At 38.8% G+C, this 26894-nt stretch overlaps 1 protein-coding gene and 1 pseudogene across 7 annotated transcripts in view; both read right to left on the reverse strand.

Annotated features, from left to right (window-relative positions):
- Window positions 1-26894, reverse strand: part of THSD7B (thrombospondin type 1 domain containing 7B) — a 985451-nt gene that overhangs the window by 794109 nt on the left and 164448 nt on the right. The gene's annotated exons all lie outside the window — the stretch shown is intronic.
- Window positions 13766-13900, reverse strand: LOC127491939 (U2 spliceosomal RNA; annotated as a pseudogene).

The raw sequence follows: 26894 nt of genomic DNA on the forward strand, positions 1-26894 counted from the left end.
ACATCATTAATCATAAAATGCACACCAAATCGACAGTGATAAGGCACCTCACAGCCATGACAATGGCCAGGATCAAAGCAATAGAAAATAACAATTTTTAGTGCATATGAGAAGAAGCTAGAACATTTGCACACTGATTGTGGGAATGTAAAATGGCTCAAGCGTTATGTATATGTTAACTCTGTATGTTAAAATTCCCCTGAAAATTAAAAATAAAATCACCATGTAACCTCTGCTTTTGGTTATGTACCCAAAAGAAGTGAAAACAGAATCCCAAAAGGTATCAGCACATACATGTTTACACAGCATTATTCTTGGTAGCCAAGAGGAGGAAGCAATCCAATCGTCTATCCACAGATAAATGAATAAAGCGCATGTGATAGAGCCATACTGGTAACTATAATAGAACATTATTCTGCCTTTAAAAAGGAAGAAAATTCTGTCATATTATAACATGGAGGAATCTCAAGGACATGCTAAGCAAAATGAGCCCGTCACAACATGATACATATTATATAAACTACCCATACAAAGTATCTAAAGTAATCAAAACCATGGAAACAGAAAACAAAAAGACTACAGGGAGGTTGGGTAAGGGAAACAGTGTTTGGGTTAGTACAGATTTTCAGTCTTGTCAGATGAAAAAAATCTTACAGAATTGTCACATACCAATGTAAAGATACTTACTGCTCTTCAACAATATATTTAAAAATGGTTGAGATTATAAATTTTGTGTTACACATATTTATAATAAAATGTTAGAAAATTGCATATCCATATGTACATGAGTTATATGAATATACACAGAATGAGGACTTAAGGATAAAGAAAGTGTTACAGACAACCAGTTGTCCTTGATATGCAAATTAGAGAGTTAAAAGTTTGGCTGTGTTATTTTCATGGAAAAGTGGGCTCTGGTTAAGTTGACAAACAGAGGTTAGTCATGGAAAAAAGTTTTATTTTACTCTCTGGGGTTTTGTTTCAGAGAAATATATAAATCCATCACAATTATCTACTTTCAAAGTTAAATATAGCAAACAAGGGTTCATCAATCAAACATAACAAACAGAATATAGGCTTCATGTCTATGTTCCAGCCCCCTAGAAAAGCTAAAACTGGAAATATACAGAGAAAAGACGGTTTAGTGTACTTTCTTTTTCTAGTAAAATTTGTGGTTGATAAACTGGAACTATTATCAATTGGAAATTACATTACAGTCAACTAAGTGAATTCTTCTCCAAAATAAGGGGGCTTTGTTAAACGCATCTCATTTCCTCTTTCTGCAGCCTTCAGAAATGGTAAGATTTCTAGCTATGAGAAATTAATGAATTGATTAAGGGGAAGATAGGTTGGCCGGGAATATTCTCAACAGGACCTAATAGACAAAGAAAGGACATCAATTATACTGTATGACTATATGACACAGTAGACTACTGTTCGATAAATCCTCTCCAGTCAGAGAAAGTGGCTGCAGTAACCATGCATTCTGGGTTCCCACAGTGGTCCAGGTAGGCAAGCGGGAATTGAGTTAAAGTTGATGCTGGGCACAGTTCACTTGGACTTGGCTGCTCATGTCCCCCCAGAGGTGGTGGTGGGGCAGATAGCAGAGAACTAAGGGGCCAGACAGTGAACGGGAAATAAAAGGACACTGCAGGGAACACTAGGGATTTTTATTTCTTTGCTATTGGGTAGAAAAGCATACTTGAGATTAGACAGTAAAAAAATAAGAGAAAATGAATTTACTGAAAAGCACAAAAGCAATTCTAGGCCCTATTTTCTCCAACCTATCTTTACAGCTTGGGAATATTCTAAGGAAATTAGATGCCTCTGTGCAGAATGATAACCAGTCAGAAAGATAAGGGGCATCTGAGTTTGCACAATCGAGGAAGAGAGTGCAATTTGGCCCAATTGCTCTGTTGTCTGTAATTAAAACTTCAGTACTCTGTTTGGCAAATAATTATTTAGAAAAACAGAGCCTTTATGAATTCCACCATCTAATGATTTTTCTATAAACATGCTAATTTATTCTATAATTAACGAACATGATAAGAATCTAAATTTTTTCAAAAATAAAGAAAATGCTAAATTGAAATTAACATCCAAACTTAAAGGCAGTGCTGTCAGCAGAAACACCTGGGACAAATGTCAAACACTACTTTTTTCATGATCAAGCTGTGTTTTCCATGAACAGTCATAGATTTAGTCATTTGGGTTAAGTGACTATACATTTAGAACAAACCCAGAGGAAAGTAAACATTCCTACAAAGCAGCAACTCGTATTACATGCAGTCACCACTGTAACACCGTCTGGGTCATAAGACTGTGCAAGCTGCTCTGAAAAACAGGACAGTGGCAAGGGGTGACAGGTGGACAAAAAAGCAAAGGAAATGCTCTGAGGAAATTCACCTGCTGGAGTATTGCCTGGGGCTAGTCTTAATCACCATAAAATAATCAAGAATATATTTTGGCAGGAGACAACATATACTCATGGTATTATTGTTTGGTGGTGGTTTTATCTGATTGCCATCTTTAATCCAGAGCTTTAAGAGAGTAAAAAAAAGGACTAAAAGTCTCGAATCCCCAATTATCTACTACAACCCCACACTGCATGCATTTTAAGAAATTCATCATTGGGAAACTGCTTTGCTCTGGAGTTTGAGAAGCACCAAATTCAGGGACTACAATTAAGGTCACTTCTTAAAGGAGTTCCAAATTGATTGTGTACAAAGGCACATGTTATAAATGTCTCCATAAGAGAATGCCAAGGAGGGAGTGCTATTGGTGTTCCAAATGCTCCAGTTCCAATCCAGTTCCATGCTAATGCCCCTGCAAAGCAGCAGAAGATGGCTGACGTTCTTAAGCCCCTGCCACCCACAGGAAAGACCCAGAAAAAGCACAGCCCTGGCTGCTGTGATCATTTAGAGAGTGAACCAGTGTACAGAAGATCTCTCTCTCTCTCTCTTTTTCTCTCTCCCTCTCTCTCTCTCTCTCTGGCACTTTGTCTTTCAAACAAACAAGTAAATTTAAAAAAAAAGACCAACATAGTCTATATTTTTAAAAAAATGTCAAATAGTAGAAACTAACCTCTTTTACCTCTATTAATGAGGTCTAGATGTGTTTCTTTCTTTAAGAACGTTGTGTTAATCTATTTACTTACTTGAGAGGCAGAGAGATAGTTCCCATTTGCTGGTTCATGCTTAAATGTCCACAATGGCCAGGGCTGGGCCAGGACTAAACTAAGAGCTGGAAACGCAATAAATTTTCCATGTAGGTGAAAGGGACCAAACTTCATGAGCCATCACCTTCTGTCTCTCAGGATGTGTTTCATCAGAAAGCCAGGACTCAAATCCAGGCACTTCACTGTGGGACAAACACCTGCCCTTAGATATTTTTCTCAAGTAGGGTAGCCAAACACTATTTAGAAAACAAAACATGTAATATATAATTATTTCATTGTAATCTGCATAAAATTATTCCTGTGCATAAACTTTTGAGGAAATGATTTAAAGTCTAAATGAACTGAATAATTATAGTATAATCACTCATAAAATATTTAGATGTTACTTTATCATTGGTTCTATTTCATTGAAATAAATTACGAATGACTAATTGACAAAAAAATCTTTATATGGGTGAATGGCCATTTATACTTTTAATTATTGTTTATACCCCACATCTATCTTTCCACTAAACTAGGGCCTTTTGCTATTTAGTTGTTAAGCTTATTATTAAGTGAAGTAATTAGCCTTTTTACTATAATAAAAATTTAAAATATGTCAACTAAAAACAAATTAAAAAAAGGTATGAGGAAGAAAGGTGGGAAAAAGAGGAAGGGAAGGAATATCATTCTGTTCTTAACTTGTATCTACAAATCACATTGAATCTGTTAAAATTAATTAAAATTAAAATTAAAAAGCAAAACAAAATAGGGTAGCCAATCAGTCACACTTTAGGATGATCACAGAAGAGGCCAGGTTCCTTCCTCCCATAGGAAGATCCCGTCTGCAATTCAGAGCTGTTAATCACAGAGAATAACAAAGTTCTGGGTCCTTTCTGTTGTTACCTATTCTTCCAAGGGATGTGAGCTATAAACCCTTTTTGTAGCAAGGCTGTAACTATCAGACCTTGAACTTCAGGGAGACAATCATTTGCCACTGTCCACCTTAACATTTCATTACACGCATTCAGGAAAAGTAAGAAGAGAGGGCTCAAAAACAGGCCTTATCCAGGCAAGGACAAGAACAGACAGAAACAAGCAACTATATTTGGCAAAGTGATTCAACAATAGGACAGGGGAGATGGATTGAGTTCCTGTTCAACTTTCCCGTTTCCAAATCGTTGAAACCAGAGTAGAAAAAGGAAAATGAAAAAGATGTAGGCTTTGATTTTTTTTTTTTTTTTTTTACTAAAATAGGATGATATGGTGGGAAGTGAGGTAACTGAGAGCTTCCTCCATCAGAAGTAAGGTGACTTGTGTTCTGACTCTCCCTGTGTGGCCTTTAAGATGTCAATTTACATCAAGATCTAAAGTCCTTCCCTTGCAAACTAAAGGGACTGTGCAAGGTATTCTCTTCAATCTGTTACACATCCCTCATGCCAGATCCGCAGCCAATGTGTTTATAACCAAACTAAATTCACAAATGGAAAAAAGATAACATAAAATGTGAACAGGAATGCTGCTTACAGATTCAAATTTCTTCAGATTACCAGTAGTCACACTGTTCTAGAACTACCATAAGTGTACTAGAACTTTCTTCCACCTAACCCTAAACCATTATATTTCAGTGAAGGGGATATTAAACTTTTGGACATCATGCTTGAGATTTTACGCTGAAGTAAAGAAATCGCTCAAGGTGCATTTGAATTTTTATGCCTCTAATGATGTCAGTTCACAAGATGGACTGTTTTCTTTAGAAACTAAAGAGCCCTCCAGTGTGACAGAACAGAGGGTGGGCCAGCTTTCACTTATGGCTCAGGTTACATAGGCACTGCACCTTAAATAATTTACTTGATGTGATCATACGTGGGCCTCATCTGCAGGAACAGACTGAACTGAAACCAAATATGTCCCAATCTGTACACTAATCACTGCTCAATAGCAGAGACACGGTGGAAAGTCCATTAGGCCAGCCAGAGTCTGGAGGCGCATGCTACTTAAGCAGTGAGCAGATGCTCAACTCTGGTGAAAATGCCTGCTTCTACCCCACCCCCAGCTGCGAGCTCAATAAATGGAAGCTGACTCATTGACTCAATTAGACAAGAGCTGGTTCATGAGTCCATAGACAAATCATGCAGCAATCAGCCCTATCCCTTCCTGTTTTAAGGATCCAGTAAAAGATGCTCTTTCAATAAACACAACACTACAAATACTACTACCCTGTGACTATACTTCCACTTACTAACATTTAGGAACTAGGGGAATAGGAACAAAGTGAGAAATAGTATATAATCATTTCAAACAAAAGTTTCATACCAACTCAATAATGGATAGTTACGCAGTAAAGGTTGAGACTGGATAACATCATTTGTAAAAAAAAAAATCAGACGACAGTGGAAAAATGTTCTTTGTGAAAGCAATTATTTGTCCAGAAAGTTTCCCCAGTGAGACTGATAAAGACCAGTGTCAATGTGAATGCTATTTTTCTAGGCATTGCTACAACCTTTTCTTTTCATACCTTCATAGTAATGCTGTCTGCAACATAGGCTGGGGAACTCTAATTGTCCTTTTTAAAGACAGGGTCCCTCGCCAGCGCCACAGCTCAATAGGCTAATCCTCCGCCTGTGGCGCCGGCACACCAGGTTCTAGTCCTGGTCAGGGCGCCAGATTCTGTCCCGGTTGCCCCTCTTCCAGGCCAGCTCTCTGCTGTGGCCCGGGAGTGCAGTGGAGGATGGCCGAAGTGCTAGGGCCCTGCACCCCATGGAAGACCAGGAGAAGCACCTGGCTCCTGCCTGCCGGCCATGGCGGCCATTGGAGGGTGAACCAATGGCAAAGGAAGACCTTTCTCTCTGTCTCTCTCTCTCACTGTCCACTCTGCCTGTCAGAAAAAAAAAAAAAAAAAAAAAAAAAAAAAAAGCCGGGTCCCTGAAGTCTATTCAAAGAACTGCAATGCCATGACTAAAAACGGAAATCACTGACCTGTGACAGTCAGTGTCAGGATCCAGATTCTTTGCCATTTTAAACTTTGTCATTTGCCTCCTCTCTCTTCAGCTGTGAGTATGGAAGCAAAGCCAGATGCAGTGGCAAAATCTTGACCAATGCAGTGAACCACGTGCATCTAAAAGGTGCAGAGGACAAAAGACTCCCAAATCCTATACCAATGCTGGAGCTGCACTTTATGTTCAGGTAGAAACAACGGGGACAACACTTATCTATATCACATACTTGAGCTACAACAAAAGGCTGCATGACATGATAGGAAGTGAGCAAGTGTCCCTGCCATCCAAGTTCAAAACTGAGCTCTGTCATTCAAGGGGTTTGTGACTTGGAGCAAATTTCTTACTGTCTTTATTCCTTGCTCTTCCCACCTGTAATACAGGATAACCACATCTCTTTTGCTGAGTTGTTGTAAGAAGGTGAGTCAGTGAATATTAACTATTCTACCTGGCATGACAGGTGTTCCATGAAGGCCAGTATCGTCACTATGTATGCTACACGCAGCCACCAAGTCCTTTCACGGCCACCAATTCAGTCTAAGCCAGCAAAAGTGGTTATTCCCATGGCCCCTCATGGCAGAGGTGCATGGTCTAGCCAGCCAATGCTCCAGAAGCAGTAATCTTTACAACTCTCTCACATCTATCCAGGATAATTGAAGCATATTCTCCCAGAACTTCATTTGGTAGCTGGAAGTGGATTCAAAAAATAAAAAAGCACTTGTAACTCTTCCCTCTAGCAAAGTTTAGAACAAAAAAAAAAGGAATGTACATAAGTAATCATTAGGGAAAGGCAGAGTGGCTCTTTCTCTCTCCTTTTATATCTGAAGGAAAAGGGAAGTAGGTTAGTTAGTTCTGAAATCATTTATACAGTAAACTTCAACTATACGCACTTAACACAAACCTACAAGCCTGGAAATGAACTGTAAGGTGGAGATGAAATTTTTTTGCTGTATTCAATGCTAGATTTTATTATAACCATCCAAAAATGCTAGCCCCTTACTATACAGGGCACTAGCTTAGGACTCAGCCTGTGGAGTCACAGTGGGTTTGAACCTTGACTCTGCCACTGGCTTGCTCTGACACAACATTTAACCTTTTGTGCGTTAGTCTCCTTATCTATAAGCCAAACCAATAGCACCAAACTCCTAACACATAACATGAATATAGAAATCAATGCAAAGCATTTAAAATAGTGCCTGACTGTTAAGAAAAAGTAGCAAACATTAGCAATTATGCTTAGTTATTACCTGTGAGTGAATTCCAGAGGTCTTGAGAGAAAGGTGGTCAGGATGGACTAAGCTCTTGGGAGTTTGAAAGAGTGTTTATAACACAGTGTCTGAACACCTCTTAGATACTGATGTGGCCTGACACAAGAGAGAAAATACCACATCACCACATCTATGCCTGACACAAGAGGTGTAGTAACTTATGATAAAACTCTGTCTCCATCTGAGTACCCTGATTATCGTCACACGGTAAAAAATTAATCTTTCACACTGCCTTGGAAAATAGTGTTGTTTTTTTTTTTTAAGTTCCTTAACTCATTCTGGACCACAATGTAGTCCTCATATGAATGATTCCTTAATACTGAAATGTCTTTTAAAAGATTATAAACTCACTCTGTTATTATGAGTATGGTCTCATTCTACCTAAGATCCCATCCTACAGATAAAATCATATTCTGTTTGCAGCATTTCACTGCATAAACAGTCCATCTCCTTTCTAAGATAACTCAGAAGTCATTTTTGGGTTCCTCCTAGCTGAAATGCAATTATTTTTATCTTGAATCACTCTAGCCTCAAATGGCATCTTAAAAGTTACATTGTGTGTATCTATCTCTTCATCTTTTTTCAATAGTATTACTAGTAATGTAGATCAAAATTATACAACTGTGTAGTGTCTATCATATGACAGACACTGATCAAAACACTACACTTAATACAGTTTAATTCTCACATTATTATGAAGTAGTAGCTAATATTTACAATCTTTTTACTGGTGATAAAACTGAGGCGCAGAGGCAAGCTCCTGGCACAGTGGTTAAGATGCAGCTTGGGATGCCTGTGTTCAAGTCTGAGCTCTGCTTACAACTTCACGTTCCTGATAATGCACACCCTGCAAGGTAGCAGATGCTGTATCAAGTACCTGGGTCTCTGCCTCCCACGTGGGAGACACACTGAGTGCCAGTCTCCTCCCTTCAGCCTGGCCCAACTCCGACCGTCACAGACATTTGGGAAGTGAACCAGCATATAGTAGATCTCTCAGAGAGAGACAAAGACAGTGAGAGAGATCTCTGTTCCTTTCAAACAAATAACTAAATATTAAAAAATAAAATAAAACTGAGACAGGGAGAGCTTGAATAAACTACCCAGGATCATATAGCTAGAAGTACAGGCACTGCCATGCTAAACTCTGTAATTCCTCTCTGCTTTTCTTTTTCTCTCCCTCCTCTCCTGTCTCCCGCCATCAATATACCTGTCCATTAATGCATCTATGCATCTACTACCAATCCACCAGCCCATTTATCCATCTGTACACCCACTATCTAGCCCAAGTAGTCGATGGGAAGGAAGAGGAAATTAAAGCATGTGCTTAGAGAGAAATTGGAAATTTAACTAATTCAAATATATCAGTAGGATTTGGTGGCTGTAAAGGGCTCACTGGTGGTAGGCTCAGCATGGTATGCATTATTAAAGAAGCAGTGCCTTAAATGAGTGTCAATTTTTCAGAATGCAAAGACGAGCTCTATTCATAGAACTCAGCAGATTTGAAGGGACACATAGAATTTTGCTAAGCAGCAGCCATCTTTCTAGGATATGAACAGTACACATAAAAGGAAAGATGCAATCAACGATTGTTCCCTTTCTTTCAGGAAGAAGGAAGAGAGGGAGGAACATGTCTGAACTACCCTTCCTCCCTTAATGAAACTGCTATTGATTCTTAATCTTAGTGAATCATTGCTGGAAGCAATTTCTTTTAGCTGCAGGTTCTCACATTTAATTTGGATGTATGCTTAAGGGAGAGTTTATCAATAAAATCTCCAGAGGAACACCAAAGGGTTTTTACTAGAAGGAAACAGTGAAAGCGATTTTATCAATTTGGTTAAACACAAAGATGATCAAAGAATTATTAATGAATGTCATTTAAAGAGCAATTTTAATATGAATGTGGGTCATATCAACATAAACTGCACTCCTAATTTGTCCGTGGGCATAAATATTAAAGATTTCAAGAGCAAAGCATGAATTAGCCTGCCCTCAGAAGAAAAAGCAATAGTTACTTTGGCCAACAGACAGGGTTAAAGCTGACTTTGTTATCCCTCCAAAATCATTCTCTTTCCAAGTCCTTTCACCATCACCCCTTATTACATGTAAATCATTACACACATAATAATCTACGTGTCATTCCATTTGATATTCAGACCTATCCAATAATTCAGCTTGACTGTATACAGAAAGAGTAAAGCTTACAGAGTTTAAGAGACTTCCTCAAATTATATAAATACAAATGCCAAACTCAGTCTTTGAACTCATGGTTGCACCTTTTCAGACTCCCCAGTCATAGCTTGAACTATTCGTACAAGCACTGTGCCTTGATTCTCCTCCACATACAAAAGCACAGTGATCAGAACACGAGATGGGAAGCCTGTACCCCATATCACAGGGCCTGAGTTTGAAACCCTGCTTCAAGTTCCAGCTCCCTACTGGTACACATTCTGGAAGGCAACAGGTGATGGAACAAGTGCTTGAGCTCCTGTCACTGATGTGGGAAACACAGATTGAGTTCAAAGTTTCTCTGGCTTCAGCCTGGCCCAGCCCTAGCTATTGTGGGCATCTGTGGGAGTGAAGCAGCATATGAAAGATCTCTCTGTCTTTATCTCTCTCTTTTTCCCTCCTTCTCTCTCTCACCTCTCTCTCTCTTTTCAAAACATAACTAAAAATCAACTAATAAATTTTAAACATTAATATGTGTATTGTCAATAACATTCTAGTTCAAATTCTAACGCTTTCACTCATTGTGACTCACTTTCTTCAGATGTAATGTGGAGATAATAATAGAGTTTTTTGCGAAGATTCAATGAGATAAAGCATGAAAAAGTTGTCAACAATTTGGTAGCTGACTGATGAACATTATTAGTACTACTGCAATTATTTCTAGCATATTTTAAAGGAATTGCTTAATATTTGCCTTATTTGTTATTAATTTTGTGCATAATATAGTACCTTATATAGCTCTAAATATTTAAAATGAAGCAAATGTTGGCAATCATACTCAACCTTTCTGTACAAAGAAAAATTAGAACTATTAAAAAGCATGAAGTATTTTAAATCAAAACTGTCAAATAAATTCCCTAAAAAGATTAAATGAAAAGTGAATCACTCAGTTTTGAGAACTTTGAGTTACTAAATTATCAGGCAAATAATAAAAACTTCAGATGTTTTTTGATCTGTTCTAACTGCCTATGTCACACTTCCTCTACGATTAGTGTCATCACTATCACCTCAAATATTGCCCCAAAGGAGACATTCCACTGCTTAATGCTTTTGGCATTTATTTTTCAGCTTCAAAGTGAAAAACATAAACCTTTAAATTGAAATCTTCGCAGGCTAGTGATACACAGTAGCTGTGTAAAAAGAAAAAGAAAAAGATCACCAGTATCTGAGACCATAATTATTGCTTTAGCTTCTCGTAAACAAAATTTCTAAGATTTTAAGAAGTAAATTGCTAAAACAGAACTAAACTGATCACTTCCAGGAATAAAATGATTCAAGCAATTTCAATATTAAATGAATTAGTCATTCCATGGCTTTATCATTTTGTCATTTTCTTGCTAATTCTGCATTTCATCTCTTGGTTTTCAAATTTCTTTGATACAATGTGAGTAGATTGAAATACAGCCATTTGTACAAATCTAAAAGTATATTGAAATATTTATTACAGTTCTTATTGAGAAAACTTCTGTAAAAATGATACCCTGAGTTATAAGGAAACTATATACATCTGACTGACTTGTAAACAACAGATTGTTCAATTAGATCAATCTACAATGATGTCCAATAAAATTTTTCATATTTTATTTTCAATGTAGAATTAAATTAACGGTGCCACAGTTTATTTTTGTGAAGATTCCATAAAAAATAAAAGAAAGCCATTAAAATATTATTATGTATGTCACACTTATTCCTCTGTTCTATTCTATATACAAAGTCATCTTTATTTCCTAAAAACATAACAGCAAAGCACTCTGCAAAAGTCCCCCTAGAACTTCCAAGTCCAATACATCACTGCACTAAATTACTACTTTCATTTATCCACATTGTTGCTTTTATAGGATATAATCAACAAATCAAATTATAAACATGACCCTCAAAATTTCATGTTTCTTATAGATAACCCCTACCTCTTGCCCAGTAAAGCCTCTCCTTCCACTGGAGTAGACCCCCCAAAAAATAATAATGATGATGATGATGGTGATGTGTACTCCCCTGTCACTTCATTCTCTCTTTATAGCTAGACAGTAAGACAGGTGGATAAGCAGAGGAATCAACACAGACGCATACAGATACTTATACATACAGGCCACACGTTCTTTTCTTTCTTAGCAATGTTCAGGATGCACTTTGGAAGGCTAGGTATTTAAAGTTAGGAAGGTGGCATGTATGGAGCTGAATACTAAGAAGTTCACTGCAAAACTTAAATTCCCCTGAAAATCTACACAGAAATAGGATCAAAGAGGGAATACAGAATATTTCTTCCAATCTCTGTTATGAAATGCAGAAAACGGGGTTGGCATCGTGGCATAGCAGGTAAAGACACCGCCTTTGGTGCGGTGCCAGCATCCCATATGGACACAGGTTCGAGTCCCGGCTGCTCCACTTCTGATCCAGCTCTCTGCTATGGCTTGGGAAAGCAGTGGAAGATGGCCCAAGTGCTTGGGCTGCTCCACCTGTGTAGGGGACCTGGAAAAAGTTCTTGGCTACTGGCTTTGGATTGGCCTAGCTTCAGCCATTGCAGCCATTTGGGAGCTGAACCAGCGCATGGAAGACCTCTCTGTCTCTGCCACTCTACAACTCTGAATTTCGAGGAAATAAATAAATCTTTCAATAAAAAAGAAATGAAGCAAAAACAAAATGGGGGATCACAGAAAGCAGATCGGAGGGTCTGAAAGGCAGGAAAGGGCAGAGGAAGCCTGCTGCAAGGCCGAGACCGTGTTCTTCCACCAGCAGCTGAGAATGCATCTACACTCACAGAGCTGACCAGACAAGCAAATCTCCACAGCCTGATTCTACTGTTAGCTGTGAATATCCCCACCAAGCATTCATGGCTCAGAGCCAAGTGTGTGCCTCTTTCCCATGCTCAGCATAAGAGGCTCCAGCACGAGTCCCAACTGTCTTCTTCCATCTGACTGTTCCTGGAATTCTGCCTTTGCATGAGGCCACATGTGCCCTCCATTTTACATTATCTATAATGATCATTTGTCTCAATGCCTAACGATGTACTCATCTCAAATTGTATCCTTGATGCATTTGCCTGTAATCAAAAATGATACACTATTCCTTATATGCAATATTGTATTAGATACCAGAACATTCTACCAAGGCTTAGTGAAGAGAATAAGTGCTATCATGATTGTACTGAATGGCCATAAACCTGGCTATTAATTTAGGACCAATGGCATAGCCTTTGTAATACATAAACAGCATAATTCATGCAAAGCACTTATCATAGTTCTCGGTATACAGAACTATTACAGCTCTTTTCCACCATGCAGTAGTTCTCTCTTCTCTTTTTTTCAATGTTCAGCTTTCTCAGTTTTCTTTGTCCAATATATTCCTTCTAAAATCTCTTCATAACAGGTTCCTAGAGCCAATCACTAAAGAATTTGAGAACCTGGAGGTTTTCAAATCACTCACTGCTTCTCCTTAACTGGGAAGCACCATCAATGCCTGAGCAGCAGCTGCCCACCTCAATGTCCTATCAAGGTCAGAGATGGCCCTGACACAGAGTAGGAGGCCTCAGCCAGGCCCTAGCACCTCAATCCCCATCCTGGCACTCATGGCATTCTTTAGCCAATAACAATCCAGCAGCCACACCAGAGCATGTCCCGTTTCCTCCAGAGCTGGCTATGGAAGAGCTACTGACTGGGACTCCACTGACTGCACATCTACCTCTGCCCCACCAAGCTAGGGTATTGCCTCCATTTGCCTGCATCCACTGTCATCTCAAGGATCATAGACTCACCCACTCAGACCCATCCCCATCGCTCAGGCTGCCCCCAACTTGGGCTGTCTCCACCACACCAGAATGTCCTAAGTATGTGCCACCAGTCAACAACATCAACTCCCTGAGATTGCCTGATTCTCTCATCTTACACCAAATAGTTTTGCTTGGGGGAAGTAGAAATTTCTCCTCTCCCATAAGAACCTTATTCTTACCCTCTTCCCTCTTTAAGAAGTATCTGGGGACATAATTCTACTACAGGTTTGGTCACTTGCATTAAAGCTTCCAAAAAATCATTCTTTTTCCTCAGTTCAGAGACACCTACTTTCCCTAGGAAGATTCTGTTGAGTCTTGAAGATTCTTATTCCTTCTGCCATCTATGTGGAGACCCAAAAAGTGATCCTGGTGTAAGGTGGTGGTCCTACTCACTGAGCAGTGAGCCCAGGAAAACTTTACACCTTACTTATTTCTAAACAGATAAGAACAGATACTATACTTGATCTTAGCCAAAAGGCCAAGAAGCAATACACCTTACTTATCTCTAAGGAGTACAAGGTTTTCTTAGCAAGTATTCCCAACCTCCCTGAAAACACCAGCCTAGCTCTCCTGGCCTGTGATATGAGCTGGAGGATGGGCTCCTTCCAATGTACAACTCAGCGTCAGTGGTCCTTGTGGTGGGGGTGGGGTTGGGGGACACGAGCCCTCCTAATGCCCTGTCATCCAGGATAGAAGACAGGGGAGGTGAAAGATCTCTATCCTGTCCATCCTCCAACTGTGTAACATTATGTAACAGAAATGTACTTTAATGCTTTATTCTTTTTATTGATGAAAATATTCTGATCACAAATATGTAAACAAAGATAAAAAATTACCTCCTAAAATCAGGGAATGACTACCTTCAAAACCATGTTGTATCCATGTTTTTGCTCATTTCATGCCAGATTCTTTGTCACCTCCCTTGTTTTCCTCAGCCAGAAATTTGGTTTTCCTATACCAGCAATTCAGCAGTGCTCCTCTGGAACACTTCATGAATGCCAAGTACCATGTTAAGTGTTTTAATATGTTTTCCAAATTCATATTTACCAACCAACATCAACAACAATACCTTCTGGGGTAGCTTTCAATAACCCTACTTTATATATCATTACAAAGCTATAATAAATGCTGCATTCATGTTTACCAAGTACATGGGAGGAAGCAAGACATGGGAGGAAATAGAACAGCGAGGCTTGAAAACGATGTTCAACTGGCTCAAACCCACAACTAATAAGGACAAAGCTGGACTCCAGTCAGTTCCATCCAATTTCAGAATCCCTGTACACTGCATTAACTTGTAATGTCAGCCATTGGTTTTAAATAAAGTGTCTTCTCATGCAAACATATCCAAGCGGCCACTTCTCACCAGCTTGTAGAGCTGCCAACTCTGCTCCTGGCTCTCACATGGATCTACTTTGTCCAGTGAAAGGGCAGGCATCTCTGCTATATGTTTTCCCATGTATTTTCTCTTGACTGAGACCTCCCATCCGAATTACTGATTTTAGCTCTCATTGCTAATGGCCACCTCACTGTTTGGATAGTAAAAAGTGGAGTGTGTGCACTGAAAGTTCACCATCTACTCTGGCGCCCATGTAGAAGGAGAAAATTAACTGCACTTAAACTGAGGAGGGGAAGAGGCACTCAGCGAGCACTTGTCCCAGGTCTGTCGCCATTGCTCCAAGATAAATCACTGACCCTCACGTTGCTTCTCAGTTAACGAGGAGACTTAGTTTGCTGATCTTGGGGTCTCGAACATTCGATGAGGCCACTGACATAAATACATGTTTCAAAATGATCCAAACAATTGCAATAATCCTTAAAACTACTAAGAAATCACAATTTTTTCGGACAATCCTCTTGTCAGTACTGACATCAGGGTTCACCCTGCTAATTTACTCACCCTAAAGCATGTTGCCTAGCCACCCTTTAAACTCGATACATCCTGCATTTGTCCTTTCCTCCACTCTCTAAGCTCTTCAATGGTTCCAGAGTTTCCATTATGCAACTTAAGTGTACTCTCCCCAGATTAAGTGGTACCATTAAATTCAACCCTTTGACATTTCTAGTTGAAGGCCTACAGGGAAATGCACTATTTGAAAGCAGCATGGGGGTATCAGGTGTCAGTGTTGTAAACTCTACATCTGTTGGCCAATTCATTCTAAACACCATTTCAACATCCCTTCTAACCTGATTTTGGGCCTCAGATTCTGTAATAATTAAATCATCCATCTCTGAAAGCTGGCTCGTTTATTTCTACATCAATCAAGGGCAAACAAATCAGTCTAAGAAAGATTAGCAAGAGATAGCAAAGCCTACCCTTTAAATGCATCACTGACTTTAAAACTGAATATGAAACATTTTAAACGTTTTTTTAAAACTATCTGTGGTTTATAAAACTCCTGGTGAGAATACATAGCTCCTTTCTTGAGTGTTATAAATAAAACTCTCTGAGGGAATCTCTCTTTGTCAAAGATCACTCTAATGGAAATTCTTCAAAATATCAAAAGGAATTAAAGAACTAAAGTCACTTCCCCCAACAAGTTTTAAAAATTTAACCTAAGAAAAAATTTTTCAATATCCATGAACTTGTTTTTAAAATTCCCTGTCCCCATCATTTCAGTACCATCCTTTAGCAGTCTTAGTGTCTACCTCAGAATTTAAGTATTAGGAAGCACTTAGGCTTTCTAGATCATATTCTAGAGCTTAAAAATATTAGAAATACTAAAGACAGGCATATTCCTAAGATGACAAATGTCTTACAAGAATACAGTTTACAGGGAAATCCTTCTTGGTACTTTTTCAATCTGGGTCTTCATGGCCCATGACTTACTTATTCTACACATGGATGAGGAAGTGGCAGCTCCTGCTCTGTAACACACCACCTGACACAGAGCATGTGCCCAAGAATTATTTACTGCATGAATAGAATCTGAAGACTTAAGAATAAGGCAGGGGGCTGGTGTTGTGATATAGTAGGATAAGCCTCTGCCTGTGGCACCAGCTCATGTTCTGGCTGCTCCTCTTCCCATCCAGTTCTCTGTTTATGGCCTGGGAAAGCAGTGGAAGGTGGTTCAAGTCTTTGGTTTTGGTACCCACTTCGGAGACCTGGAAGAAGCTCCTGTCCTGGCTTTGGACTGGCACAGCTTCTGCCATTGTGGCCATCTGGGTAATGAACCAGCGGATAGAAGATCTTTCTCTCCGTCTCTTCCTCTCTCTGTCTGTAACTCTACATATCAAAGAAATAAATAAATAGTCTTAAAAAAAAGAATATAAATACAGGAAAAAAGAACATAATGCCTTTCAGGTGAAAAGTTCACTTTTCTTTTAAAACAGTGAGAAACCCCAAGGAATGAGAGGTTATGATGATTATTTTTTAAGTACCATGCACTTATGCAATCTCCTCACCTCAAGACTCACAATAGAGATTTCTACATAATAGACACTTCCAAATGGATGGTGCCCCTGTTTTATTTATTTAGGAACATACATCACCCACTCACTCATAGGTTCCAGAGTAACACTCATTGCAGTCAAGCTCCCTGCTAAGATCACAGCAGTGCATCATTTTCTTGCTTTCATCAGAATGTGGGCCCATTATTTTTAAGGATATTCATATTATTTTTAAGGATATTCATATTTTCTTTTAAAAGGAAATTTTGATCATTTGAGAATTCTCATAAAACATGTATTCCAAAGGTTACATAATCCTTGAACATGAAAGGAAAAGGTACATAAAAGATATATTTATGATTTAAAAATTTCCTTGGAAATATTAAATACCAAATCAATGTAAGCTGATAAAGCATAAGATAAAGAAAACATCTTTTTATCTTTTACAAAACATAATAGCAGCTTTCTTTGTATGATCACACTATCATATATTGAAAATGTTTTTAAAGTAAAACATAGAAAGGCTGTGTTGTGTGGTACGGATGTCTGCTCTGTATGTACATGTGAGAGCATGTGTGCAGGGAAGTCTATGTTAATACATGTTTTACATACAACCCTGGGGCTGGTGATCCATAACAGTATACAACTGACAGGCATTCCTAGGGTAAAGGAGTTAAAGGAACTTTTCGAGTTGTCACAAATAGATTATTACAAAGAGAAAGGCAGCAAACACACACACACACACACACACACTCAACCATGTGTACATTAGCCCTGGGCAAGACCCAGAGTTGCACAGAACAAGTGGCTCACTAACACTGGTTTAGAAATTCTACTCTCAGCCTCAGTCAGACACGACGTAAGGATGCAACTCTTGGCTGTAAAGATGTCAGATCCCCGTTCATGGCATTCCAACTGGATTCTCTTTGAACATGTGGCCTTTCAAGTGAAATTAATCAATCTCTTTATCACTCTCACTGCATCTGGAGCCATAATCATTACCCAACTGCTGAGAAAGAAATGAAACCACTAATCGCACAGGGAGTACAGCTTAGTGTTCAGAGCAGGAAAGTTTTTATTATATTCTAATTTGAAAAGTGATTTTTCATGACTAGACATACAAGACACACTATGAGTAGGAAGTTGGACTACCAAAGCTGCCATATAAGTATCCACTGGCATTTCATCCACTTGTTATCAACTATAGAACTTTGTTTAAATTATTTAAGGATTGAATCCTAAAATCTGTTTGTAATTCCTGACATAAGAGTCTATGAGAAAAACAAATGAAAAGACCTCCTATGTTCATGGATTGCAAGAACTAATATTATCAAAATGTCCACACTACCCAAAGCAATTTACAGATTCAGTGCAATTCTCATCAAAATACCAAAGACATTCTCCACAGAATTAAAAAAATAAAAGGCAGAACCACCAATAGCAAACAAAGACAGAGGCATCACAATACCAGATTTCAAAGACTATTATATTTCAAGGACAGGACTATTACAATCAAACAGCATGGTACCAGCATAAAAACAGATAGGCATACCAATAGAACCAGGTAGAAATCCCAGAAATACATCCATACATCTACAACCAATTTTGACAAATGTGCTAAAAACATTTCCTGGAGAACAGACAGTCTCTTCAACAAATGATGTTGGAAAAATCATATTTCCACACAGAGAAATTTGAAACAAGACCTCTATCTTAAACCCTACACAAAAATCAATTCAAAGGGGATGGAGGATCTAAACCAAGAACTAAAACTATGAAAGTACTACTAGAAAACAGAGGAAACACTCCAAGACACTGCCTATGCCAATTTCTGGATAGGACACCAAAAGAACAGACAATAAGAGCAAAAACAGACAAATGGTATTACATCAAACTATGAAGTTTCTCTACAGCAAAGGCAGCAATCAACAGAGTAAAGAGACAACCAAGAAGGGGTGAGCAACGTGCCTCAGCAGGTTAAGCCACCACTTAAAACACCAGCATCCCAAATGGGTGCCAGTTCATGTCCTGGCTGCTCTGTTTCAAATCTAGCTCCCTGTTTATCCACCTGGGAAAAGAGCACAAGACGACCCAAGTCCTTGGACACCTGCACCCATGTGGGAGACTAGAGGGAGGTCCAGGCTCCTGGCTTTGGCTTGGACCAGATATGGCTATTACAGGCATTTGGGGAGTGATTAAAGAAATGGGAGCTAGCTCTCTCTCTCTCTCTCTCTCTCTTTCTCTCTGTCCCTCCCTCCAACCTCCCCAAACTCCTCCTCCCACTTTGTAACTCTGCTTTTCATAAAGATAAATAAAATATTATATAGAGGGTGAGAGATACAACTAAAAGAATAGAAGAAAATATTTACAAAGTATGCATTTGATAAAGAATATCCAGAAAATATAAGAAGCCCAATAAATTCAACAACAAAATAAACAATCCACTTGAGAAATGGCCAAAGGATCTAAATAGACATCTTTCTTTTTTTTTAATTAATTAATTAATTTATTTTTTTGACAGCCAAAGTGGACAGTGAGAGAGAGAGACAGAGAGAAAGGTCTTCCTTTTGCCTCTGGTTCACCCTCCAATGGCCGCCGCGGCCAGCGCACCACGCTGATCCGATGGCAGGAGCCAGGTACTTATCCTGGTCTCCCATGGGGTGCAGGGCGCAAGGATTTGGCCATCCTCCACTGCACTCCCTGGCCACAGCAGAGAGCTGGCCTGGAAGAGGGGCAACCGGGACAGAATGCAGCGCCCCGACCGGGACTAGAACCTGGTGTGCCGGCGCTGCAAGGCGGAGGATTAGCCTAGTGAGCCGCAGCGCCGGCCTAAATAGACATCTTTCAAAAGGAGAAATACAAATGGCCAAGAAACACATGGGAAAAAATATCATTAGCATCAGGGAAATGCAAATAAAAACCACAATAAGGTATCATCTCACTCTAGTTATAATAGCTATTATTAAAAAGTCACGTGGATCTGGCTGAAAAGCCCATGAGAATATTTCAGGCATGGAAAGCAAAGACACTCTGGAAAAAAAAAAAAGAAATTATCTAAATGAAAGATCTCTGCAAGTGAGATGCCAGTGGAAAGAACAGGTCATCAAAGAAGGAGGTACCTTTCTCTGAAGGGAGGAGAGAACTTCTACTTTGACTATGACTTTATCTAAATATGATCAGAGTTGGTGAACTCAAAAGGCTTCCATAGCCTTGGCGACTCATGACAAGAGCCTAGGGTGATTACTGATTCCATAAATAAGAGTGTCAATTTGTTAAGTCAACAACAGGAGTCACTGTACACTTACTCCTCATGTAGGATCTCTGTCCTTAATGTGCTGTACATTGTGATTTAATGCTATAATTAGTACTCAAACAGTACTTTTCACTTTGTGTTTCTGTGTGGGTGCAAACGGTTGAAATCTTTACTTAATATATGCTTAATTGATCTTCTGTATATAAAGAGAATTGAAAATGAATCCTCATGTGAATGGAAGGGGGGAGGGAGAGGGAAAGGGGAGGGTTGCGGGTGGGAGGGAAGTTATGGGGGGGGGGGGAGCCATTGTAATCCATAAGCTGTACTTTGGAAATTTATATTCATTAAATAAAAGTTAAAAAAAAGTCAGAAAATAACAAATCCTGTTGAGATTATGGAGAAAAGGGAGCCCTAACACTATTGGTGGGAATACAAAATTAGTACAGTCAATATGGGAAACAGTATGGAGATTACTCAAAAAACTAAGAACAGATCTACCCTAAGATGCAGCTATCCCACTTCTGGAAACACCATTGAAGGAAATAAAGTCGGCATATGAAAGAGATACCTGCACTCCCATGTTTACTGTAGGTGGATTCATAATAACAATAATATGGAATTAGCATAGATGTCCATCAACTGACAAATTGGACAAAGAAAATGTGGTGGGGCCAGCATTGTGTCATGGCAGGTGAAGCTACCTCCTGCGATGTCAGCATCCCATATGGTGCTGCTTTGAGTCCCAGTTGCTCCACTTTCAATCCAGGCCCCTGCTAATACACCTGGGGAAGCAGTGGAAGATGGCCCAACTCCTTGGACCCCTGCACCCAAGGAGTGTGAGACCGAAGATTCTCCCGGCTCCTGGCTTCAGATCAACCCAGCTCCAGCCTTTGCAGCCATTTGGGGAGTGAACCTGCGGATGGAAGATCTCTCTCTCTCTGCACACTCCCCTCTATGTAAGTCTGCCTTCCAAATGAATAAATAAGCCTTTAAAACAAAACAAAAAAAAATGTGGTATACACAAAATGGGTTATTACTCAGCCATCAAAAAACTAAATCCTGACATTTGCAGCAAAATAATGGAATTGGAGATCATTATGCTAAGAGAAATACACAAGACACGGAAAGATAAATTCTATATGTTTTCTCTCATATGTGAAAGTTACAGCATAAAAAAATGTGTGGATGACCTATCAATCTTATATAAATCCTTATAAATGTTGTCTTCACAGAAAAAAAGTTACTGTGTGAAAATACAGTTTGAAAATCACACTGACTCTTGAGGAACAGTGGTTATTTTTTCTTACCACTTACTGAATTCTTTATTTAACTGAGGATTAAGCTGGTCATTAAAAGTAAACTGAGAGTATGTTATCACAAAAAGTAAAACAAGGCCTGCACCGTGGCTCATTAGGCTAATCCTCCGCCTTGCGGCGCCAGCACACCGGGTTCTAGTCCCGGTTGGGGCACCGGATTCTGTCCCAGTTGCCCCTCTTCCAGGCCAGCTCTCTGCTGTGGCCAGGGAGTGCAGTGGAGGATGGCCAAGTGCTTGGGCCCTGCACCCCATGGGAGACCAGGAGAAGCACCTGGCTCCCGGCTTCGGATCAGCGCGATGCGCTGGCTGCAGCACACCGGCCGCGGCGGCCATTGGAGGGTGAACCAACGGCAAAAGGAAGACCTTTCTCTCTGTCTCTCTCTCTCTCACTGTCTACTCTGCCTGTCAAAAATTTTAAAAAAAAAATTAAAAATAAATTAAAAAAAAAGTAAAACAAAAGTAAGAAAGGAAGGAAAGGACCAAGGAAATGAGATAAGGAATTATTATGTTCTTAAAACTGTATATATGAAGTACATGGAATCTGTTCCCTTTATATAAACAAAGGGGGGAAAATGCAATAAGCATTTATCATGCATCATGTAAGTGAAAGATAAATAATAGTTACCCAACACCTAAGGTAATACACAATGCAAACAAATGTCAAAACAAAATAAGACACTTAAGTCCCAAGGGACTAGAATTTTAGACCCTATTAGTAACCTTTAGGATCAATCACGACACAGAGCTTTCAAGAAACAGAAACAACACAGACCTTCTTTCTTATTGGTATTCTCAACAACACAGGTAAAAAGATACTGACCAGATCCTATTGTCACTTAACAGCCAATCATTTAAATTAGCATATTTTTCTTAACTTAGTTGGTTGGTACTTTAAGTTATATTTGTTTTATTGGTTAATTTACTCGAAAGAAGACTTCCCATCATAAGGGTCTAGGAGTGGCCTTAGACATAATTAGGGAGAAAGTACTGCAAGTTTTACTCCTACATTTAGTATCCAGAAAGTCCAGAAAATTCCATACAGCTCCCAAATAGCATCATTATTTTAAAAATTTATTTTTTTTTATTTTTTTGAAACACAGAGAGATAGAGAGAAAGAGAGAAAAAGTATCAGTATGCTGGTTTTTCCCAAAATGCCTATGACAGAGAGGTCCGGGCCAGGCCAAAGCCAGGAGCTGGAAATTTAATCAGGTCTCCCAGCTGGGTGGCAGGGACCCACATAGTTGAGCCATCACCACTGCCTCCCAGCTTGTGCATTAGCAGGAAGCTGGACCAGAAGCAGAAATGGAACTTGATCCCAGGCACTCCAATATGGTATGTGCAGGTCCCAAGTGGCAGCTTAATCTACCATGCCACAATACCCATCCCATCATCAATTTTATTTTATTTTTTTTGAACATTTATTTATTTATTTTAATGGCAGAGTTACAGAGAGGCAGAGGCAGAGGCAGAAAGAGAGAGAGAGAGTGATCTTCCATCCAGTGATTCACTCCCTAGATGGCTGCAATGGCCAGAGCTACATCGATCCAAAGGCAAGAGCCAGGAACTTCATCCAGGCCTCCCACGTGGGTGTAGGCACCCAAGCACTTGGGCCATTTTCCACTGATTTCTCAGGCCATAGCAGAGAGCTCAATCGGAAGTGAAGCAGCCTGGACTCAAAAAGTGCCCATAAGGGATGCCAGCACTGCAGTCAGTGGCTTTACCTGCTACGCTACAGCACTGGCCCTCATTATCAATTTTTTATCACAAAGAATCTTAATCACTAAATAATAAACTCAGTGACCAGTCATGGCAAGATAGAAGCCCTATACATTATTTTAAACATCTATTGTATTTCTTTTTACCAGCGGTAAACAATCTTAAATAAAATTAAAACAACCCCCCTCAAAATAACTAAAATACTTATGGCTAAATTTAACAAAATGTATAAAAATTACACATCAAAAATGATAAAACAGTGCTTGGATAAATTAATGAAATGCATAGATAGTCTATGTTAATAGTTTGGGAGGCCTAATACTGTTAGGATAGTAATTCTCTCTAAGTTTCTCTATAAATTCAACACAAGCCCTATCAAAATTTCTCAAGCTTTTAATATAGAAATTGACAAATTTATCTTAAAATTTAAATGTAAATATAAGACAATTATGAAATAAAAGGACAAAGAAGATTTTAAAGTTTCCAGATTCAAAACTTCTTATAAAACTCCTCCAGTTATCAATACAATATAGCATAAAGCATAAGATAGATCAATGGAGTATCACTGACAATTCAGAAATAAACCTTTATATTTATCATCAAGTGATATTCAACAATGACGGCAAGGCAATTCAATGAGGAAATACTTTTTTCAATAAATTATACTGGTAAAATTAGATGTTCACATGCAAAATTATAAACTTCAGACCCTTATATGTACTACAAAAAAAGGTAATTGACAATAGATTGCAAACCTTCATATAAAAGCTAAAATTGTAGGAGAAAACACAAGAGAAAATCTTAAATAAAACAAAAATATCTTAAATAAGGGACAATTCAAAAATTTAAAAATTGGTATTTGGACCTCATCAGAATGTAAAATTGCACTTCAAGAGACATACTAAACACTGAAATGGCAACCTACATACTCAGTGAAAATGTTTGCAATCCTCACATCCAATATAGGACTTATATAGAGAACAAAAAAAAATTCAAACACATTAAGAAGGTAAATAATCCAATTTAAGCAGGTAAAATATTGGATGCCTGTTCTTACAAGTTTATACTGTATCCGTGTGTTTAGATATTGTACTATGGGGCTGGCACCATGGCACAGTAAGTTAACCCTCCGCCTGCATCGTTAGCATCCCATATGGGCGCCAGTTCTAGTCCCGGGTGCTCCTCTTCCAATCCAGCTCTCTGCTGTGGCCTGGGAAAACAGTAGAAGATGGTCCAAGTCCTTGGGCCCCTGCACCCACGTGGGAGACCAGGAAGAAGCACCTGGCTTCTGGCTTCGGATTGGCACAGCTCCAGCCGTTGCAGCCATTTGGGGAGTGAACCAGCGAGGGGAAGACCTTTCTCTCTGTACCTCTCACTGTCTGTAACTCTCTCTATCAAATAAAGAAATAAAATCTTTTAAATAAATAAATAAATATTGTGCTATGTACCATAAAATGTATAAGTATTACTAGTTCTTCACAAACTAAAAAATAAAGAAAAAATAGAGCAAGACTTGCATAGATATGGCCTACAAAATGACTAATTAATAATTGGAAAGATAACCTCATTGGTCATTAGTAAAATGAAAATCTAAACCACAATGAGATACTATTTCACACCCACTAAGAGGATTACCATAAAAAGGCAGTAACAGAGAGAATTTGTAGAGAAACCCTTATATACTGATGATAGGAATGTACAATCACAAACAGTGTTTTAAAAAGTTTCTAGTTCTAAAAAATTAAACACATATTAGCCATAAGATACAATATTTCCACTCATAAGACAAGTGAAAAAGCACAAGGAATCTTTGAAAATTTAATAAAAAAAGGATATTACTATTCATGAGTCTCAATATTTTTGCACCAAAACAAACTTTTCTTTTAATTTAATTTTTCATGAGCTTATTGCAGTCCTTTCATGTGTCTATATCAGGAATTACACACTACATTTGCAACAGACTTATCCATATCTAAAAGGTACAAACAGGGGCTAGCATTCTGGTATAACAGGTTAACCTGCCACTTATGACACCAGTATCCCATACTAGAGCAACAGATAAAGTTGTGACTGCTCTCTTTCTCATCCAGCCCCTTGCTAATGTGTCTGGCAGTGAAGCAGAAGGTGGCCCAAGTACTTGGGTTCATGATACCCATGTGGAAGACCTAGATGGAGTTTCAGGCTCCTGGCTTTGGCAGCTCCCAGCTCCAGCTGTTCTGGACATTCAGGGAGTGACCCAGTAAATGGAAGATCTCTCGCGCGCGTGCGCACTCGCCCTCTCTCTCTTTCTGCCCTTCAAATATGTAAAATAAACTTTTTTGAAAAAGTAGAAACAATGTAAATGTCCATCAACTTGTGAATGATTTTTAAAATGAGTTGTATCCACAAGAAAGAATACAACCCAACAATACAAAGGAACAAAGCATGAATCTACCAAGATATGCATGAAACTTAAAAACACTATGTGAAGTAAAAGAAGCCAATCACAAAAAATCTAATAATACTGAATATTTCTATGTATATTAAATATCCAGATAGGCCATATATGGAAACAGGTTAGTAGGGGCTAACAGGCTGGGGGCAGGTACAGGTATTAAGGGCATGCAGGATTTTACTGAGTATGATGAAAGTGAACTAAAATTAGATTGTGGTGTTGGCTGCATAATTTGGCAAATGGTCTAATAAAACTGAATTATATATTATAATTGTATAAATTTGTTATAAAAATTATGCTTGAATAAAATTCAAAAATAGCTCATCTATCATTCTAGTAATTACTAGTGTTGCAACAGTGTGGAACACTGCAAAAAAGAAACCTTCATCTGGCATAAAATATCTGTTCATCTGGATCATCAGTCAGCCAAAATGGTAGCCAATTAATATGAAATCTAAGGAAATATAAAATGTAACGATGTTTGGGGTACATGAGACTCTGTGTGAATGGCAACATCATTATCAGTTCTAAGTTGAAAGTTTCAAAGAGGGAAAACCTAAGACCTTTTCACCATGAAATTTCAAATAAAGGCCACTGGTCTAGTTTTAGTTCTATCACATAGTATCTATGTCATTCAAACTGAGTTTCTCCCATAGGAAGATAAAGTAAGATCTTTATTCTTCCTACAACGTCCCAAGGCTGTTGTGAGGCCCATGTAAGATAAACAAATGACAAGATGCTGCAATATAATACTTTTGTGAACTTCTTACCACATATACAAGAGCCACTTATACTCCTGCTATTCCTAATTTAAGTCTGAAGATGGAAGGAGTCAGTTCTTTGTACTCATCTAAATGCAAACCCAATAATACAAAGCAGCATCATTGAAGTCCTTCAAATGATTCTGAATGCAGAGTATTTACTCTGAGAAAATTTAGTTTGAATGTCAACTACAGGATATGAACAAATTTATAGTTTTTCTCATTTCCATATGATTGATGAGAAGGTAAAGGCACGAAGTTAAGCAATGTACTCAAGGTCACACACAGTTTGGCTTGGAACCCAATCTGACTTTAGTGTCCATACCCTGCCTAGGGTGCAGAGTAAGCCCCTTTATTATTTCCAGGTTTCAGTACCTGAAAATAGCATAAAAGTTCTGTACATATGCACCTAAAAGTCTCAAAAGTACTGTCTTAAAAAGATTGAAAATGTAGCAGTCCTGGGCACTGCGGCATAGTGGCTAAAACCACTGTCTGCAGTGCTGGCATGCTATATGGGCACCGGTTCGAGTCCCAGCTGCTCCACTTCTGATCCAGCTCTCTGCTATAGCCTGAGAAAGCAGTAGAAGATGGCCCAAATTTTTGGGCCCCTATACT

Source organism: Oryctolagus cuniculus, chromosome 3 (genome assembly GCF_051225735.1).
Source record: "Oryctolagus cuniculus isolate XC-2025 breed Fujian yellow rabbit chromosome 3, ASM5122573v1, whole genome shotgun sequence".
In the NCBI taxonomy this organism is placed as follows: domain Eukaryota; kingdom Metazoa; phylum Chordata; class Mammalia; order Lagomorpha; family Leporidae; genus Oryctolagus; species Oryctolagus cuniculus.